The sequence below is a fragment of the Haliaeetus leucocephalus genome, unplaced genomic scaffold, assembly GCF_000737465.1.
Source record: "Haliaeetus leucocephalus isolate CR32 unplaced genomic scaffold, Haliaeetus_leucocephalus-4.0 Scaffold120, whole genome shotgun sequence".
Classification (NCBI taxonomy): Eukaryota; Metazoa; Chordata; class Aves; order Accipitriformes; family Accipitridae; genus Haliaeetus; species Haliaeetus leucocephalus.
The window spans coordinates 1,027,151-1,033,150 of NW_010972556.1; the positions used below are offsets into that span (position 1 = coordinate 1,027,151).

At 42.8% G+C, this 6,000-nt stretch overlaps 1 protein-coding gene across 5 annotated transcripts in view; it reads right to left on the reverse strand.

Annotated features, from left to right (window-relative positions):
• NIM1K (NIM1 serine/threonine protein kinase) overlaps positions 1-6,000 on the reverse strand; it is a 30,275-nt gene that overhangs the window by 20,297 nt on the left and 3,978 nt on the right. For 2 of the 5 annotated variants that reach the window (XM_010585772.1, XM_010585770.1), the window contains one exon: positions 1,184-1,373. The exons of 2 other annotated variants lie outside the window; for them this stretch is intronic. The gene's annotated coding sequence lies outside the window, so the exon portion shown is untranslated. Of the gene's footprint in view, positions 1-1,183; positions 1,374-3,072; positions 3,446-6,000 lie in introns of those variants that run through there. One more of the 5 variants, XM_010585773.1, reaches the window with a different exon arrangement.

Below are 6,000 nucleotides of genomic sequence, written 5' to 3' on the forward strand. Positions count from 1 at the left end.
CAGTTCTCTTCCTTCAGCCCTTATGAGAATTCCAGTTCTGACAAAGTTTTTCAAAGTTTTTTCAATTATTATTTCAGAGTAACTTAGATTTTTTTATTGTAATTTCTGACGTACTAATTCAAAGAAGACAGAAAAAAATAAATAGAGGCATTTTTTCATCCTTCCTCAAATCGTTTCACCAGATGGCCTAGTATTTGCACTCCAAGATTCAGGTAAAACACACACATCTTTTGAGCATCTCCATATCCCTTCTTGCACTGAAACACATTTGTCAATCCCTCTATTAGCAGAATGTCTTACACATATGAAAATTATGGTAGCAGATGTAAAACTTGACTACAAATACAAACAGAATCAGAGTCTAAATCAGCTTAAAATTCAAGAGGCCTTGGCAGACAGTGCCTGTACACAGCATTGAAATTTCTTACATACACCATGTTGCATTTACTGTTGGGAGGACTAGTGGAGTCCAAAACCAAAAGTGACCAAACTCCCAGTGCTAAATCTGCCAAATTTAGGGACTCTTCACAAAGCACTTCTGAAAGATAAAATCTCTGTGGAACTGTGTTGTAACTAATTGTCATCTCAGTATCTAGCAGCTGAAGCTAAGGTCCCTGGTGGTGGAAAAATACTCCGATATGAGCAAGGAATTGATTCTCATTTTCATGCTGTAGCAGTCAGCTACAGCTGACAGGCTCCTCTGTTGCACCATTTTGTGTAGACTACTAGTCACATCATCAAGATCATTGCTAGTCTGCAAGACTTCAAAGCCCAGACACATTTACAGAATGCATTCTCCAAAACTAGCTCTGACTTTAAACTTTTCTCAGCATTTCTCCTCACATTTTCAGATAATAACACTTGTCTCTAAGGTGACCTGAATGGTAATATCAAATCAGAAGAAAGACTTTCTCATTGTGTGGACACACATGTCAGAGAAATGCATGCTCCTTTGACTGAAGCAATGAAACAAAAGCAGGGTCAGATGCAAGTGTGTAACTTCAAGGGTTCTTCTCAACTTTTTTACCCTGTCCTACAGCCTTGAATTCAACATTTCCATCTCATGTCCTCCTGATCCCAAATTCAATTAAATCTTACAATATACCTGTCACAGAGACACATATGTAGGCAGATAGCCACCAGAGACTCACACGTGCAATATCCAAGAAAAAACGCTGATTGCCAGAGAACTGGTGGTTGCAGGAATTCCTCTTCCCACTTTGGCTCTAACCACCACCAAAGCACCCGCCACTAGCTTCTAGGTATCTCTTAACGTCAAGCTTTCATTTTTCTGCCAAACACGTCCTCAGGAGGTCATCAAATCCTGAGTCACCAGAGACCAAGAGCAGCAAAGAGGATGATATAATCCGCATCTGGGAAGAAGACCAAACCCAGCTCTTACTGATGCTTCAGCACGTCAATTCTGAAGGGAAACCTGCATTTTTTTTTAATACATAGCAAGACAGCAGCTGTTTCAAGTGGCATCAAGCAGCCAAAAGGGGTCTGGGACAGAAGAAAGCATGAGGAACTAGGAAAACCAAACAACAAAACCAAGGAGGAATAGGCAAGAAGGCTTTGAAATAAAATACTTTAAAAAATGTTCATTACTGATGCAATAAGTTGTCAGTGTTAATGACAACTGAACTGCCGTCAAGAGAAATCTTCTTCAACAAATGGAGCTGATTACACTTCAAATTAAGATAAAAATCAGTCATTGATATGCTGCAGAAGAGCTGACACTTTGCATTAGCGCTAGTTCTGAAGTGCTTCCCTTTGATGTTTTTTAGAAATCTGATCCTGCTAAAATCTGAGCATTTTTCAAGATGTCATGAATGCCTCAGGGGAGCCCTCCACGTGCACCCCCAGCCCCTAGGTGACACCTGCAGAAATGCAGTACCAGTGATAAATACAATTACAAGTCCTTAAGGATGAGAGTGCAGCTGCCCTCTCCCCTTGCTGCAGCAGCACAGATGAAGGAAGCCTACACTGACTTTGACTCCCTCCAAGCAGAAGCGTACAATACCTACAGCCACAAAGGTGTGCAATGTTTGTGTTCAGTGTGGTGGTGTAGCTGTGCAACGTACCTACACATAAACAAGCTATAAGCTACGAGACAAGGGGCAAGTTGTCAGTAAATGCCTTACAGCTTTTCCAGGCAGCTCTTCACGAGAGTGGAAAGCACGACACTCCGAGTGGGTGACCATTCCTGGCAAACTCAAATCCCCGTGCCCCTGTGGCATGCTCTTTGGTAGCTCGAACAGCCTTCTGCACTGCCAAGAGTAAGTAGTAGTGCTCAAGAGATTTGCTGCCTGGCTCATCTTAAGGCTGTGCTTTTCAAGAGGGGATAGAGTTGTGCAGTAGAGACCTAAACAAGAAGCAAGCACGGCAGTTGCCATTCGCTCTGAAGCTTTAGCTTTTCATCCAGACAACCTCCACACATTACTAGCACCTACAATCTTGCACTTTATTGTCTTGATAATGATGGTCTTTATGAAGGTAACACCAATGAGAAGCTACTAAAACAGAAAATATGAAACAGCAGCTGACATTGTGTTCACAAATCAACATTTACACCTTCCAGACCATTAGAACTTTTTAAATACTATTTTCACTTTTGCTCCCAAAACTACTTTCTAGTAAGACACATTACAAATTCACGTCAGAGCTACAGGCACAGATTAAAACAACTGTTTGAGAAGCGTTTTCTCCTTAAACCCCATTCTTAGAAAGAAAAAACTAAGATATGGTAATTCTAGAAACCAGAATTTAAGAAAAAACATTGCACAATCTTACTGCTTCCCACTCTCCACTTCCCTCTGCAACTTAAGCTGGGTAGGAGCAATCACTTACAGTAGCACACATCTCAGGATACTGCCAAATGTCAAATACCAATTACATAGAAGAAAAACAGGTGTGCAAACAGAAGTGTGTAAAGAATACCAACACTTTTAAAATATAAGAAGGAACTAAACCATCAATAAGTACTGCGCTCCAAAAGAAGCACCACTGTAAGTGGGTGATAGATAGTGCCTAAAGAACAGCTATTTCCAAACATGTTACGATGAAGCAAACCTGTAATTATAAATTGAGGCCTCAGGGCTGTGACATTTCACAGCCAACCAGCATCCAAAAGGAAACAAGGCTGACCCAGAAGCAATAACGTTGCATTGTTTTTACTTATAAAAGAGTAAACTGGTGAAACTGTAGAGCTAAATCCTATCCTGGGCTTCAGGACTGGTGCTGGGAGAGCCAACGCAGGCCTGGCTGCTTGGGCAGCGGCCCATGGCCTCGCGGAGGCACGCAGCCGCCGGGGTGACGGGTCTGAGGGGGCACCCAGAGAGCGACCCTCACCCCAGCTCATCCCAGGCACCGCTGCCAGCCCGTGGCCACAGCTGTCGGACTGAGGGGCGATTCCACCCTGTGGTGCAGGAGCGGTGGGAGCAAAATGACGGACAATCTGTTTGTAAAAAACAAACGTACGGATAAGGACAAAAAGTCAGCAGCAAGTTACAGATGAAAACCTGACACTAAAGGCTAATGGAAGAAGGTTTTTTGCACCCTAGAGAATCAAGTACTTCATCACGAATGTTTTCTTATGCTTAAGGTCATGTGCTGGGTTTGGCTGGGGTAGACTTAGTTTTCTTCATAGTAGTCAGTATGGGGCTGTGTTCTGGATTTGTGCTGGAAACAGAGCTGATATAACTCAGGGAAGTTTTCCTTATTGCTGAGCAGTGCTTACATGGAGTCAAGGCCTTTTCTGCTCCTCACCCCACCCCACCAGCGAGCAGGCTGGGGGGGCACAAGGAGTTGGGAGGGGACACAGCTGGGACAGCTGACCCCGACTGACCAGAGGGGTATTCCAGACCATAGGACATCATGCTCGGCATATAGAGCTGGGGGAGGAAGAAGGAAGGGGGGGGACACATTCAGAGTGATGGTGTTTGTCTTCCTGAGTAACTGTTATGTGTGATGGAGCCCTGCTTTCCTGGAGATGGCTGAACACCTGCCTGCCCATGGGAAGTGGTGAATGAATTCCTTGGTTTGCTCTACTTGCGTGCACAGCTTTTCTTTATTTATTAAACTGTCTTTATCTCAACCCATGAGTTTCACTTTTTTTTGGTGACTCTCTCCCCCATCCCACTGGGGTGAAGGGAGTGAGCGAGCAGCTCTGTGGTGCTTAGCTGCTGGCTGGAGTTAAACCTCGACAGGTCAACAAAATAAAAATTAATAAAAATAATTTGCATTTAATAATGAATTGTTAATTAATTAATAAAATTAACATGGGTATGAGATCAGTGACATTGATATGCTTTGTGGGTGAAGCAAACACAGCATGGACAAACACAGTGGAAAGAGCTGCCTACAGCGGCAGCCTTGGGGAGAGCAACCCAAGGTCACCAGTAGACACTGCAGCATGACACCCCAGGGTCATGGGGAAGAGAGAGGACTTTTAGGGTTTATCACCAGGCTGGGGCAGCAAGCATTAGCAGTTTCCTAATGTTCACTCCTGCTCCTCTTACTTGTTGCACTGCATTTGGAGAAGCAAGACTTCCCTATTAAATGCTAATGAAAGTAAGCCCCTGGGATTTAAACAGGGAGTACTCATTTTAAATGTTACATTTATTGATGCTTGTAGGCGATTAGCTCTCCTCTGGTGCAGTTATGCCATGCTTGGCCAGAGAAGTGGAACTTCAATTAAGAGCAGAGCCCCTGGCTCAATTCTACAGGGTAATTTTTGTACCTTCTGAATATAGGACCAGACTTGGGCATGAGCAGGACAGAGACTCTTCAACTTGACTTCTGCAAAACCATGTTTCTAAATGAGGATTCTGTGGGACTTGTAACCAATAAGAAAAAACAACTTACATCACTTTGTTGTGTATAAAAGCAAAACTGAAAATAAGAAGCACTGGTAGAGTCTCCGGTTTCATGCTGTCCCTCTCAGCCCAGGATTAACTCAATTCACGGTGGCCTAGCAGGGCAGAGAAGACAACTGCCAGCACAATCACTTCCTGCTGATTCTTTCAACTGTACTGTACAGAAAACAGCATTATATATGGGCCTATTGCAGAGGAGAGGGCTGTCATTTTACACAAATGCAGCGTCTTGCACACGTGAACTGGGCCTGGTTACCTTGACTTCAAGAAAGCTTTCGCAAACACTGAAGTTCATGAGTATATCTCAGCAAACTACTGGAAAAATTATGGAAGTAATAACATAGTAATTGCAAACTAATAGAAGAGGGATCTATAACTGAGGATCAATTTAAGCCAGGAGTAGTTCTCCTGAATTGTTCAGTGCCAGACAAGTTTTCAAGCATGCTCCAATCGCCTTGCAGTCATGTTTTCTAACCTCCTTCCAGATTCAATACTTTCTCATTTTGCAACCAAAGCTTTGAAATTCATGATAGTATCAGCACTTATTGTTGTGCAGTGGAATAACCAGATTATCTCAATGAGGGACTAAAGAGTCCTTAAACTTTTGATACAATCTCTAAAACATAAATGACATAGTAATTAAGACTGAGAACAATGACTTATTACAAACACCTGAAAAATATTGGCCTTGGGACACGGAGCCAAGTCATACACAGCAACAAATTGAGCCATGATTTAACACTGTGTCTTTCCTAGAAGATTGGAGGTGCATCAGTTGACTCTGGGAGCTACTTTAAGAGAAGGGAATGGAGAGCATTTAAACCAGCTGTTATCTAGCAGCTCAGTATTGATGATCTAATTTGGAAACTGGATTAAACTGCACAGATTAACACACTGCCGTGCAGCTGCATGGATTTATGGTTGTCATGACAACCAGCAGAAAATGTATCCCACTAATCCTCTTCAAGCAGATCTGTCTCCATGCAGCATTAACGAGATTTATCACTAGCACAGACATACTTGTAGTGATTTCATTGCAGATATCTAGATTGGTATAATCTCTCTCTCTGCATCTTAAAATACCAATTCACAACTGGAAGGAAAGAGAGGCTCAGCTTATGAA